This window comes from Stegostoma tigrinum, chromosome 36 (genome assembly GCF_030684315.1).
Source record: "Stegostoma tigrinum isolate sSteTig4 chromosome 36, sSteTig4.hap1, whole genome shotgun sequence".
Classification (NCBI taxonomy): Eukaryota; Metazoa; Chordata; class Chondrichthyes; order Orectolobiformes; family Stegostomatidae; genus Stegostoma; species Stegostoma tigrinum.
Genome location: NC_081389.1, coordinates 17,356,700 through 17,372,255, shown reverse-complemented (window position 1 = coordinate 17,372,255; position 15,556 = coordinate 17,356,700).

Genomic DNA, 15,556 nt, shown 5'->3' with positions numbered 1-15,556 from the left:
GACGAGAAGAACTAAAGTGCCAATAGCTTTCTTTCAGCCTCAGGCGACATCAGTTTATATAAAGTTTTATAAATGAAAAGAAAGCCAAAGTCGCCTTTGCAAAAGGAGGAAGAGTTTTGTTTTGCTTTTTCTGTGTCTGTGTGTGTTTGTGTGTGTATGAATGAGTGAGTGAGTGTGTGTTTGTGTATGAGTGCGTGTGTGTATGTCAGTGAGTGTGTGTATGTGAGTGTGGGTTTGTGTGTATGAGTGAATGTGTGTGTATGTGTGAGTGGGTGAATGTATGGAAAGTTCCTATAGGTTTGGCCATCGCAAGAGACGCAGGGCACGGAGCAATTTTGTTTTAATTTTGCAGACGGACTGGAGTTTGGAGCGAGACAAACGTGTCAGCAAAGTGCAAGTCGCCAGTGTACAACACACACCTTCAATAGCTTGTCATTCCCAGTAGTGGCAGGAGGCTGGGGAACGCAGCTCTCAACCACAACGCCTTGTAGCAGGGAGCTAACTTGGAGCGTTGCTCTGATGAAGGGTCTAGGCCCGAAACGTCAGCTTTTGTGCTCCTGAGATGCTGCTTGGCCTGCTGTGTTCATCCAGCCTCACACTTTATTATAACCCCTCCTGGCAGACCGACCTACACTGCAAACTGTCAAAATTGCTTTTTTTTTAGAATCGCTTTGTTGAAAAAAGTAACTTTAATCATTTTAGATAATAAACATAAACTAGATCAAGTAGATTAGAAACGTCCCTTTATTCCCTCTCTGGCTCAATTCAAACTCCTGAATTTTTACAAGTCAGTTGTTAAACCAGCGATGAGAGGGATTTTCTCTGCCCCTCAGCTCCCGCCGTCATCAAGGGACAGAAGAGGGGCGCAGAAGTGGGTTTTGCTTTGGACTCGGCCGTGTTTTTACAACAGTGAGCGCTGACTCCCGGGTTGGAAAAGGGTCACGTTCGTGTCGATAAGGAATCTGACTTCCAAAGGTACACCAAAGCCGCACGCCAGTCAGTTTCGCTCGTCACTCGGCTCCCGGCCGGGCACGCAGCGGCCCTCTCACGCTAACAGCAGCTTCCCACATTGCAACAAGTGACGACATTTCCAAACCCTCCCATTGGCTGCAAAGGCACGTCACGAAAAGCGCTACAGAAATGCAACGTTTTTTTGTTGTTCCTTCTGTAACTGGGGCGGTGAATTTTTTTAAAAAGTGCTCGTTGTTTTGTCTCAATTCTTTCCAAAGATATAATTTATTCATTAAAAAATCACGTCTGAGTACATACAGAGGCTCTAGAGCACATCTGTGCAGTGTTTAAAGGGAGAAAGTAGCATAGATAAAACGACGGGATACTGGGATTAACAGCCGAAAACAAAACGCTTCTGTGCATGTTTCCCAATAAATTCTTTACGACTAAATTTTACTGCAGCCAAGTTTTCCAATCTTGCTCAGTAAGTCCTGGCTTAATTGCTGCCTAATTATGGCTGAGAATTTCCGGCAATGTAAATAGGGCGAGACCACACAGCGTTGAGCTGCAATATACGTGGGAAACTCAAATATCACTGAAGGGCTGATTGACATTGGGAGCTCAAACCTCACATTTTGGGTGATCTGCTGGTGGTGTCCCCACCTCTCATCTGGGAGGCCTCGGTTCAGATTGGGTTTAAAAACGTCTCTGAAGAGGTTGACATAAAAAGCAAAAGCCTGATATTTCCCACTAGCACAAATTTAACCTCTCCAGCAGTTGCCATGGAGAAGGCACCTGTTAATGATGAATGGCAGTTAGCTGCCAGGCCTTGGTTAGCTATTCAAACAGGCAGGTTAATTGTGAATGTTCAAGATGTTTCCTGAGAAATGAACTGGAGAATAGCTCTCACCCTATTTTGTTTTGTTGTGGTGAAACAGGCACAGTGTGCATACACATTTTTTCTGCCTACAAGAAATAAAGCCCATTGTCATAATATATGTAGCTTCATACATAGTTCAGTGCATGACACTATGAGTTTGATTGACAATTCTAAACCAGTTACTAGTGTAATTCTTTGCACACTTTGGATTGTCCAGGTCCAATTGCAGAATCACATATATTGAACACTTTGTTGCATGTTTTGCATAGCCTGGCAGTTGGCTGTCAATCATCATTAACAGGTTTTTCATGACAACACCTCAAAGGGAAAAGGGTTTGTTTCATAATCTTTCTCAATAGACACTTTTATATTGAGTATTGATAATGCAACCACTAAAACAGAGATTCAGGACCACCACATGTTGCTCTTTTAGGCATTTAATGGTGCAAACGCACCTCAATTAGTATTGTATTCAAGACACTTTCCTGAATTGGGGCACCGCCAATAACACTCAAGAAGCTTGACACTATTCATGACAAAGCAGCCTGCTTGACTGGCTGCTTATCCACTCCCTCTACCACAGATGTTCAGAAGCAATAGCGTATACTATCTACAAGATGTACTACAGAAATTCACCAAAGATCCTAAAACAGCACCTTTTAAACTCATGAGCACTTCCATCTAGAAGGTCAAAAACAGCAGATAGATGGAACACCACCACCTGCTAGTTGCCCTCCAAGCCACTCGCCATTCTGACTTGGAAAAATATCACTGTTCCTTCAGTATTGCTGGGCCAAAATCCTGGAAGTCCCCTCTGTAATTACATTGTGAGTCTATCTACAGCACATGTATTAAAGTGGCTCAAAAAGGCAGCTCATCACCACCTCACAAAGGCAACTAGGGATTGTCAATAAATACTGCTCAGCCAGTAAATAAAAAACATGCAGTTAAATTCTACTCAAAAGGTTAGAAGATTATCAATAGCTGTTTGTGAAACTAAACAACTGTTGGTCTCTGATGTGGGAAGACTGTAGGTTCAACAGCAAGCTGCAAGTCTGCCAAGGATCGCATGTCATCATTTTCAACCAACACTATTTTAAATGGGTTTCAAGGAACTGAAAGAGCATTCCAGCTTCAATTTAATTCTGATATTTCCTCCATTCTGGGAAGCCCCTTCACCCTGCGCTGATTCATAACTCAACTTGACTGAGCTCCACAATTCAGCTGACATGGAATCATAGTTTAAAAAAAGCTCCCCCATTGAATCAGTGCATCATCAAATGTGAGCCATGCCATTTATATCTACGCACCAAGACTGAGACAACAACTGCTCCCAAATTCATGACTTTTACAGACTAGAAGGACAAAGGCAACAGGTACACAGGAAGGCCGCCACTTGCAAGTTTCCTTAAAGCCACACCGCATTCTACAGCGTAAATGTATCCCCCTTCCTTCATCACGATTGGTCAATATCCCGGAATTCCCTGCCTAATGAAACTGCTTAAGCATCTTCACTACATGAACTGTAGCAGTTCAAGGATCACCACCAACTTCTCAAGTCCAGTAAAAGGATGTGTAATAAATGCAAGATAACAAGGTGTAGAGCTGGATGAACACAGCAGGGCAAGCAGCATGAGTGGAACAGGAAAGCTGGAGTTTCGGGTCTGGATCCTTCTTCAGAAATGCAAACCTTGCCAGAAACAAACACATCCTTTTCTTTTATGAAAACCATACCAGAATGTCCAGGTCTGAACCTGGATCTGCAACCAATTAATTAACCTTCCCAAAGTAAAAGAGTGTTCAGCAGTTGGATTCAGCATCCATGGGTTAAATGGAGGAAACAGGGTTACAGTTCCACTCAAGGAGACTGGATTTCTGCTGCAACATACCTCTTTAGTTGCACCTTGTAGTCTGGAGTTAGAAAATGCTGGTAAAGGCTTCAACATTCTTTCTAGGGCATGGAGACCTAAGTATCTCTCCTGTTCTTATTGCCTACACTGAGATGGAAGCATTTTCAAGTCAAACAATGCATCAATGAATTGTCCATTGATCAGAGATCCCTCAATGTTGAACACCCTTATGAGAAGGTTCAGCTTCATTATTCAAGCTTGTAAGGTGATAATGCAGTGGTGGATCTCTCAACCAATAAGTCAGAAACTTGTGGGTTCATGTGTCATAGTTAAGATTTACACACAAAAATGAAGGCTGACGTCCAGGAGGGTACAAAGACACAGCTTCACTGCTGGAAGTTCTAACTTTCAAACAGAAGCAAAACTAAAGCCTTACCTTCTCCTAAAAGTGGATGTAAAAGATTGCATGGTGCGAAAGAGGAGCAGTGGTGTTATCTCTCGTAATATTGTCAATATTTATTCACCAATAATATTACAAGAACCAATTATTTGGTCTTTATCACATTGCTGTTTGTGGAACCTGATGTGTGCAAATTCTGGCTTTTCCATATTAAAACAGTGCCTATACATCAAAGCATTTTATTCACCATAAAGTACTTTGCGGCATCCGGTAGTCATGTAAGTATTTTCTGTTATTAGTGGGAAATGACTATTTGGGCTGACATCCCTGAATTATGGTTGTCGGGGAAAGAAAAAGGCTTACTTTCCCTGGAATTTCAACTGTGCTTATTAACATGCTATTTAAAACAATATGGGGGAGAATCTGGCTGACTGCTGGTTTCCCCAGAAGCTGGTAGCAAACTGCAAATCAGTGGGAGTCTGAAAGAAATGAGTTTTGGTCGCTTCGGGGAGAATCAACACTGGGTCGTTCAACAGACCTCTGTAAGCTGCTGCCTCTGGAAACAGGAAGCATTCCATTCTGCAGAATGACAGCATAAACAGTCTAAATGGCTTTTATGGCTGCTCTGGTAGGAAACTGCGACTGATAAAGACAGCTCAGCAAAGACTCAATTTAAAACAAGTCATCTGCATGTTCAAATACCTCCAAACTCTCACCCATTCCAAATTTCCACTTCAACCCCACGCCCTCAAAAATGTCTGCATTTCTCAAATTCTGGCTTCCTTGACACCTGTGATTTCCTTTGCCCCTCCATCGGTGATTTCAGCTTCTCAGTGCCTCCAAGTTGTGGAATTTGCCTGCAAAAATCTCCACTTCTTAAGATGTTCCTCAAAACTGGCCTTCTGGACCAGGCTTCCAGTCATTTCTGCTAATTTTTCCAAATGTAGCATGGTGTCAAATGTCCAATAATAGTCCTCTGATGGACCTTGGGGATTTTAATGTGAAAGGCATAATGCAATACATCTTACTGTTGCTGTGAGGACTGAGTGCATATATTGTCAGCATCTCACAAAATGGGTTTGAGACTCAATCTAAGAGAGGAAATATACCTTCAGAATTTTAAAATGAGGCAAGATTAAAGTAGGAAGGGGAACAAAGTATTATTTACTAACCGTAATATCATACAGTACAAAAGGGGACCACTCATGTGAATGCCTGTGTTGATGTTTTAAACAAGCCAGCCAATTAGTCCCAGATAACAAAGTGTGGAGCTGGATGAACACAGCAGGCCAAGCAGCATCTTAGGAGCACAATGTTGCTTGGCCTGCTGTGTTCATCCAGCTCCACACTTTTTATCTCAGACTCTCCAGCATCTGCAGTTCCCAATATTTCTGGAAGTGCATTTCAGATTGTAACTAATTGCTGCATAAAAATATTTATCTTCATTCCCAGGCAAATAGAGACGGGCAATGAATGCAGACCATCCAGCAAGGCCCACATCCCAGAAATAAGTGTTTCAAATGCTAACATTCAATTTGATAACCCTCATATCCAAAATCACACAGTGAATAAATGAAAACCAGGGTGCTGTATTGGACTTATGATGTACAATCAACTATTGGTTTCAATTTTACTTGTGTAACAAGGTATTGAAGCATAATCTAACAATAAATTTATGTTCCTGCAGATCTGCAGACATTCTAAGAACTAGGCTTCAGACAGCTTTTGCCTATTCTATTAAACAAAATCGGAACTTAACCTATGAGACTGAGCTGCTGAATGCATTTGTCTTGCCTTGATGCTGTCCTGACTATCTTTCTCATTTCATCCCACTCAAACTTGCACTCATCCAAAATTCTGCTAACCATATCTAAACTTGTATTAGGTCATATTTGTCCAATACTGCAGTGCGTGCTGACCTACACTGACTCATCTCCAATGTCACAATTTCAAAATCCTCATATAAAAGCAAAATACTGCAGATTCTGGAAAACTGAAATAAAAACAGAAAATAATGACGATACTCAGCAGGTCTGGAGCATCTGTGGAGACAGGAACAGTGTTAACGTTCTGAAGAGTAATATTAGACTCAAAACATTAATTCTGTTTTTGTCTTCACAAGGGCTGCCAAACCTGCTGAGATTCCATAGTTTTCTGTGTTGCTATTTAAAATCCTCATCCTTGCTTTCAAATTCCTTCATTGCCCTATCCCCCAGATCTTCTGTGACTCACTGAAGTCTTTTTTAAATAAACAATGCTCTTGTTATGTGCCTAGGGATGGGATGTTAGGTGCATTAAAAGGCACAACATGAAAGCAACAAGGTGCTTTTGTTGGTTTTGGCTAAATGCTCTGCCAGAACCAATGATAGAATTAGAAAGTGGTGTATAAATATTTGCAAAGAAATGTAAATATGTTTTGACAATGGCAATGTGCAGCCAGCTGCAGAGAGTTACAGCAGCTTCATAATTTTATGCCAATGTATAAGCAGCTGATATTGGTTGTCGTGTTTTTTGATTCTCAGTCAGAAATTGTTTTGGAACCAAACCCCACTCCAGTGACTTGATCACAAGAATAAGGCTCACACTTCACTGTGGCACTGAGGAGTGCTGCAAAGTCGGTAGTGCCTGGATAAGATGTTCAATTGAGGCCTATCTGCCTGCTCAGGTGGATATAAATCATTGCATTGAAAAGTACAAGGAAGCTTTACCCCAGTGACTGGCCAATATTATCAGGACAGATTACCTGGTCAAACAAAAACTGACATTGTTGGAGCAACTCAACAGATCTGGGGCATTTCTGGTGAGAACACACAGTTAACATTTTCAGTCAGTGACCCTTCTTCAGAACTTATCAGGTCATTATTTTCTTTCTGTTTAAAAGGCACAAATTGATTGCTGCATTTCATAATGTTGAAAAGTACTTCAAAACTACTTTATTCACTGCAAAATGCTTTTGGCAGATCCTAAGGTTATTGAAGTTATCATATAAATGCAAGACTTGGTTGTATTTATGCATTTACATCATTTGGGCTCTCATGCCTTTTTCATGTTCCTTAAAATTCAGTATGGCTCTCTTTTTATTGGTTAATTGGCTCAAGCTGTGCTCTGCAAGGGAAACATTTTCTCAATTCTTTTGCATTTGATTTCAGAAGATGTCAGTGACTTTTCGAACTGTCACATGTTTTGGTAAAAATGTACTTGCGTTTCTAATCTGAACATGGCATGACTTGGTGAGTCAATTATAATTAGTGCTTTGTCATTCTTCTAACTTGTAACTCTTGAAACCTAATGAAAGACATTAACATACAATTTTATACCATATAATTTGAACGTATGTACCTTGCACCTCCGCATTATATCTTGTTCCATTTCCTCACACTCTAAGCAGTATCCAAGTCCAATGTATAGCTGATAAACTTTTCCAATAGTAAAGATGTAATTTAGCTCTTCCCAGACATTCCAAAAAATCTGTCCAATTATTCCACTCCACATTTCCCATATCTCGTGAAAAATATCCAAACATATTTCCACACGTCTTTGAAAGCCACACGAATTCTACCTCTATCAATGTTTCTGGATTTTTTTTATATATACTGCAAAATTAAACCTCTGAACCTGACTATGACAACTATCAATAACTTCTGTTAAACCAAGGACTGGGGTTCGATTTCAACGTTGGGGAACTGTCTGTGTGAAGTGTGAGCATTTTCCCCATGTCTGTATGGTTTCCTCCCAGGTGCTCCAATTTCCTCCTACAGTCCAGAATGTGCAGGTTAGGTGGATTGGCCATGCTAAATTGCCCATTGTGTCCAGGGATGTGAAGACTAGGTGGGTTAGCCATTGGAAACGCAGGGTTACAGGGATAGGGTTTGGGCATATGTCCAAAACGGATACTCTTCAATGTGGGTTTGGTGGGCTGAATGGCCTGCTTCCACACTGCAGATGTTTTATGATTCTATGATCTGGTTCACTAATGTTCATTCAGCTCCTTCTGTCTTCATATTTCAGTGTACAGTTGCCAATCATATATCCGAGTGCCTAGGCCCTAAGCTCCAGAATTCTCTCCTTAAAGTTTGCCACCTCTCTGTTCTCCCTCAATGCCTTCAATGCCTGTCACTTTTATGAAGCTTCTAATCACCTGTCCTGATATCTCCTGTGGATTCATGCCATAAAAATATTGACAAGAGCCTTTGGAAATTTTGCTACTTTGAGGATAGTAAAAGAAAAACAAAATTGTTGGTGGTTCAAAAGTTTGAGGACCATCTAGGTCTCTGGATTAACAGTCCACCAATAGCATCATCAGGCCACTTCCTCCCCATAGTGTGATAGATCTGGAGTTATGTGTAGACAAGACCAGGAAAAGACAGATTTCCTTTCCCAACAATGGTAGTTTTCCGATCACCATCACAGAGGCTGATTTTTTTGTTAAACTTTATTAATTGTAACTAAATTCCACCAACTGCCATGGTAATATTTGCACCCAGATCTCTGGAACATTAGCCTGCCCTTTGGATTACAGTCCAGTGATACGGTAACTGTGCCAACATTTCCCCAAAGATACAAAAGAATGTGGGGAAGGATATAAGTTCAGAGCAAGTGTGCGGATAGGAAAAAATGACAGGGAATTGGGAGTGTTGGGCTAAGAAGAGGGAGTGAACTGGCAGAAGCACCTGATCTGATATCCTCAATCTCAGTGACATAGAAGCTCCATGAATCACTTTTCTTGAAGGTGAGGATGGAGGACATATGTCGTTTGCAATGGGAGTAGAGAGAGACACAAGAGAATGAGAATCTGTGTAACTAACAAATTCCTGGCCTAGCACATCTCTATTGCCTGTCTTGTTCCCTTCATTTTGTATCATAGAATCAAAGAATCCCTACAGTTTGGAAGCAGGCCACACTGACACTCCAAAGAGCATCCCACCCAGACCCACTCCCATACTGTATCCGGGTAATCCTGCATTTGCCATTAACAGTGTTCATGTGAGTCAGGGTCAGTGTAGCCAAAATTAATCAGTGTCTTGGCCCATCCCCACCCCCTCACCACTTTTGACCCTTGCCTATCTGTCATTGTGAAAGAATCCTATGGGTGCCAGTTGGAATGCCCATTCCAGGCCTTCCTGCTCCTCCGGTGCTGCCTGGCCTGCTGTGTTCATCCAGCTCCACACCTTGTTATCTCTAAAAAGAAAGACGATTGGGTATAAAAAGACGTGCCCAGATGGGCAGGGATCGTAGGAACTGTTCCTACTATCTCTGTAGTTTTATACCAGATAGACGGGGTTTACTTTGAAACTTGCAAGCACAAGACAAAGGGAAGAGATGAAGTGTTATCTTCTTACTGTTCATTATTATTTTGAAGACATTTAAGGGGGTGGGGGGAATCCACAAACAGTTGGGAAAGGGGTTGTACCTGTGTTCGACCACGAGTCAACTTTGGTCTAGTAATGATTTATTGCTAGTCAAGAATAGACGCGTAGCCTATAATCTCCCTCAATCCGGTGTTCACCTGCTTTCTTTGCTGCACCCATGTTTGGAATATTTTACCTACTCCGTGTCAGATCGGAAGCCGAAGGAGTCGGCTGCGTGTCTTGCTGCAGGTTCCGCTGAACTGTTTGCAGGCGAGTGTGCAAACTTGCTCAGCCTGGCTGTTGGTCTATCACTGCTTGGCGAGCGGAGATTTACAACCGCCTCTCACGCGATCTCTATAGGTTAAATCCGACAAGACCTTAGCGGGTCGGGCTCTCCATCCCCCCACCCCCCACCTCATTCTTAGCACGTCTCGGCCAGCCGAGCGCAGATTGCTAGTTTACACGCGATCACGGAACATTATTTAACAAAGGATATAAATGCTCGTAAAACAGTAAATGTTTTAATCTGATTTCCCCCCACCCATCACAGTCTCGTCTCACAAAGCAGACTATTGATATTTACAGTAAGGTTGGGATTTGTAGCACCCTTCCCATCTGAAGGAGAATTTAAACAGTGCATCAGCTTAAGGCTGGAAGGGGAAGGGAACCGCTTGACTTTATTCAGATTATGAACATTGATTCTACAGCCAGCTTCCAACAATCATTTTTTTTATTCAGAGTGATTTTTGCAATGTAAAATGACTGTTTTGGGGAGGGAGGGTGTCATTGGGCAGGGTGCATCAATATATAGAGGGCGTTTTTGCGAGTGCTCCATCAAAGTGTGTAAGTATTTACAGGGTCTGATGGCGGTGGGGGTGGGGGTTCTTTAAAAGTGCTCCATGACCTGCCAAAGGCCCCCCCCCCACACCCCCTCCTCCCTCACAGCACTGAAGGTTCGAGCGGCAATATTAAATGCTTTTCACTTTGCGTGCCTTAAAATGTACCGCTTATTTCCCCCCACCCTCCTTGGCGTTTCCGTTGTTCGCTTCACAGCCCCTTTTCCGTGGGGGACCTAAGTCGGTGGAGTTTTGAGATGAACAAATCTTTCATTACAAACCACACTCCGAGCGAGAGCGTGTGATGTCCCACTTCGCGCGGAGTAATGAATGGGTTTGTTGCTGTGATCACTGGATACTCCGCTTCCATGCTGAGTAAATCATTTTTACAAGGTTTATGACTCTTGGATTGTTCGAGGAAAAATAAAGTCTTTGTTTATTTAAACTTCTCACGCACTTTTAAAGAGAGCGGAGATTAGCTTTCCCTTCTCTCTCCTGGGTGTTAAAATGAATCAGAACACACACAAACGCCAAACAGTGAGTGCAGGTTTAGCTCTGTTGTAAAGAGATGCTTTAGCGTTGTTAAATCATGAATCAGGTAGGACACTGGGGAGATGTGAAGAGTCTCTTCGATTTTTCAAAATGCGCCTGTACGTGTCGCCTGCATGTCCTCTAATTTCGGATCTTCCCTCTCTCTCTGTCTCTCTCTCACACACGCAAGGGATTTTTGTGTGACAGTTAACTCTCTCCATTGTGGACCAGGCATTAATTAGTTTCTGCTTTGCGTGACTCCACACTCGCTACCTGGATATTAACGGTAACCCCCTGCTGACCCACGAAATGATTGAGGAGCCGTGAGGACAGACGGAGAGATAACAGCTTCAAAGCGAGAACAGGCGAATGGCACGCTATCTTTGCAGAGCAGCTATCAGTGCTTGGCAAAAACAGCAGACAAATTCAGTCTGTTTGCATTGTTGGCCCGCAATGCTGCAAAGTCCGAAAACAAATGCTTGTTTGCACATCGTCACTTCGCTTTTGAGCGCTTCATAAAGACTTGGGACTGAGGACGGGGTGGGGTGGGGGCGGAAGAGAAGGAAGGGGAATCACTAAAACTAGAAGTTTGCGCCTTTTCGGGTCAGTCTCGCTGCCAAAAGGAGCTGTCCGGCCGTGTTAGAGGTTAAAATAAAAACAAATGGCTTGGTGGATCAATCTTATTTTCCCACCAATTATTTGAGGGCCGGCCCGCTGTTATCCTGAATCTCGCTCATTGTCAGTACACTCACTGCTTTTGCACCGTTCGGGGCAAGACAGCACATTATCACAGTCGATCGTCTGCCACTGAGAAAGGCAGGCGAATATTCGGCTAAAACGGGAATCGCTGGAAAAGCTCAGCGCGCAGTGGAAGACCTGCTGAGCTTTTTCAGCAATTCCTGTTATCTCTGATGTACAGCATCCGCAGCTCTTTCGGTTTTCATTAAGATATTTTGCTACATGAATTCTAATTCAAGGCTTTTGAGGCGCTGATACTCCCAACAGACAATCGTGTGAAAACTCCATACACAGTGACGGTGTTTTATGAGGCTGATTACACCAATTCTCAAACCATGGCCGGCTGGTGCGGCTTGGGGTGGGAAGCCGCACCTCCATCTCCTACCTACTAACCTCACCACACCTCCTTGACCTGTCCGTCTTCCCTGGACTGACCTATTCCCTCCCTACCTCCCCACCTATACTCTCCTCTCCACCTATCTTCTTTCTCCATCTTCGGTCCGCCTCCCCCTCTCTCCCTATTTATTCCAGAACCCTCACCCCATTCCCCTCTCTGATGAAGGGTCTCGGCCCGAAACGTCAGCTTTTGTGCTCCTGAGATGCTGCTTGGCCTGCTGTGTTCATCCAGCCTCACATTTTATTATCTTGGATTCTCCAGCATATGCAGTTCCCATTATCACTGAGAAAGAAGAGATCGTTCTTTCTCTTGTGGCACAGTGCTAAACCCCTCTATGTTCAGCACTCCCCCCCCCCCCCCACCCCGCGTACTTAGTCTTAGTCTGGGCCTGTTGCGTGACTGGACAACAGAGAACCCGGAATTCTCATTCCCGCAACTATGACTTCCCGTATCTCCATCTGCGACTGGCACGCAACTCCAGGTCGCACGTAACACGCCATTGCACTAGGGGTTAAGCATAGCATGTTCTCCTTTCAGCCGTTCCAGGGAGGGGAATGTTGCATTCATCAGTTACTAGTGACTAAAATAAAACTCCTCATTCCCCACCCCCACAACGCCCTCCACCATCAGCATCTGGATAACACTCGGGCAGTCACGCGATTCCTCAGCATAAAACTCCAGGGTAACAGGTGTAAATTCAGCGAATTTTCAGTCATCTCTCCAAAGACTTGTCGAAGGCGGCGTGGAATATCATTCATTGCATTAAAATATCTTAAAATCTTTATGTAGGCAGATGGTTCATTCGAAATACACATTCAACACGTTAGAATCTCAGTTCCAGATCCCGAGAAAATTAGCATTTACTGTATAAGGCAAGGACGTGTGGACGCTGAAGGTCTAGACACACACCCACACAGACACACACACACACACATATGCACACACACGGAAATTGCTAGCGAAACTCAGCAGGTGTGGCAGCATCTGTGGAGAGAGAAAGTAGAGTTAACTTTCGAGACCTGTGACCATTCTTCAAAACTCTCCTCACAGATGCTGCCGAAGACGACAAAGATTTAAAAGGGACCTAATGGGGCAACTTTTTCACGTAAAGTCTAGAGCGTGTATGAAATGAGCTGCCAGAGGAAGTGGTGGAGGCTGGTACAATTACAACATTTAAAGGGCATTTGGATGGATATATGAATACGAAGGGTTGACAGGGATATGAGCCAAATGGGACTAGATTAATTTAGGATATCTGGTCGGCAGGGACAAGTTGGACGGAAGGGTCTGTTTCTTTGCTGTACAGTTCTGTGATTCACCGAGATTCTCCAGCAATTTCTGTTTGGGTTTAACATTTAATTGTCTTCTAATTAGAATCTTGGCAGTTTCTTTTAAGTTGACGCGAACCGAAATCTGTCCATATCATTGGATGAATGGCGCCTGATTGTTAACCTTCTGTAGATGGAATAAACACTCATTTATCGGCCTTTGCCTCGAAGTGAATTGGTGTCAGCCTGACAATTGAGTTTGAAATTTTCTCTCTCATAGTCATCCCCAATTTGTTCCTCTCTCAGCCAATTCGATGGCCCTTCAAAGATGGCAGCCTGGCCTTCGCTCAAAAGTAGTTTAGAATACCAGAATCCACAGAGTTTGGAAGCAGGTCATTCAGTCCATAATCGACCCTCCACACATCCAATCTCCCATCCTGCATTTCGCCATGGCTAACCCACTTAGCCTGCTCATCTCTAGACATCATGGGGCAATTTACCTAATGGCCAATGCACCTTACTGCGCATTTTTTGGCCTGTGGGAGACACGGGGAGAATGTGCAAATTTCACACAGTCGCCCGAGGGTGAAATCGAACCCGGGCCTCTGGCGCTGTGAGGCATCAGTGCAGGATTTAGGGGCTGGGCTGGTGCGGTTCAGCCTCGGGTGGTTCATTCATAAGTCATTCCTCTAACTTTTGCCAACAACGTACATGCAAAATACACCAAGTGCCAGGCGACCTTTAGCTAACACTGTACGGTTTCCTGCGTGATATCACCAGAGTGACCATGGTTTGGGGATTAAGAAGGGCATGGGGGCTATGGCGAAAGGATAGGAAAGTGTTCGATCAGCTAATTGATGGGCTGAATGGCCTATCCCCGCTCGTACGCCTTATGGTCAGATGAAATTAAATGCAGGATCGTAATTCATGTTGGGAGGACGATTGAGGATGAGCAAACGAAACTAAAGGTCGCAATTCTAAAGGGGGTTAGGAGTAGAGGGGCACATTTGCCTAAATTAGTGAAAATGGCCAGTCAGTTTGAGAGTACCGCCGAACAAAAAAAAAGCACAATCAAGACACAAAAGGGAAGCAATGATAAACTTGTAGAAGACACTGGTTCAACCTCAGCTGAGGGGTTGTGTCCCGTTCTGCGCCTTACAACTCAGGAGAGATAGGCAGATTTAAGAGAGGATACGGAACAGCTTCGTTAGAATGGCGTCAATGACGAGGAGCTTCAATGATATGGATGGATTGAAGAAGAGGAGGTTGCTGAGAGGTTTTAGAGTGGATCGGGTGAAACTGCTCCCATTTTATTGGGATGGAGAGCCAGGGGACAAAAATGGAAGGTGATTTGGAAATGTGTCGCGGGGCGGGGTGGGGTGGTGGGTCACCTCCATACAGAACTGGGTCATTCTCCGAAAAGAGATTGCCCAGCTCTAGGGATAAACAGAGCGGGAGTGGAACGGGACTGGTTGAATAGCTTGGAGCCAATGAGGACTGCAGGTGCTGGAAGGCAGAGTCTATGGATGTGGAGCTGGCAAAGCACAGCAGGCCAGAGAGCATCCCAGGAGCAAGAAAGTCAACGTTTCGGACTGAAACCCTTCTTCAGGTTAGTCCTGACTTTCCTGCTCCTCGGATGCTGTGTGACCAGCTGTGTTTTTCCAGCCTCACACCTGGAGACACTGTGGTTCCGTGGGCACAGGCAAGATGGGCCGAATGGCCTCATTCAGTGCTGCATGCATTTGATGATTCAGTTCAGGTCCCAAAAGGGAAACAAAGGAGGCTGCAGCACGAAAAGATCCAGGCTCCAACGCATTGCAGGGGCATGCTGCACCATCTGTCTGGGGGGCGGAGGGAGGGGGGATGTCCACTTTCGGGAAAATACCAGACAGTCCCGACGGTGCAGCATTCCTTTCGCACTCGACCCTTCAGTGGATGTATAAGATCCTGGGCAACTGTTCCGAAGCCAGGTAGTGGATTTCTGTCGAATATTTATCCCTCCATGACCATCACAGAATAGAGAGGGTGCTTCAGTACCTCGCAGCACCGGGGACCCAGTTTCGGTCACCGGCTATGGGGAGTTTGCGCGCTCTCCCTGTGCCTGCGAGAAAGTTAATTCCTAACTTTAGGCCGAATGGCCTACGCTGTAGTGGCTCTATGATGAGGAAAAAGAAAACTCCTGACCGCATTCGCTGTTTTATAGGAGCTTGCTGTGCGTCTACCTTGCACCAGTGAGTACATGTTCTTGGCCAGGAGATGCTTTGGGGCATCCCATGGTCGTGACAGGCGCTATTTTAAAGGCGTAGGGGGCGGAGACCCTTCTGCATTTCGGGAGAAGGCTCTAGGCCCGAAACGTC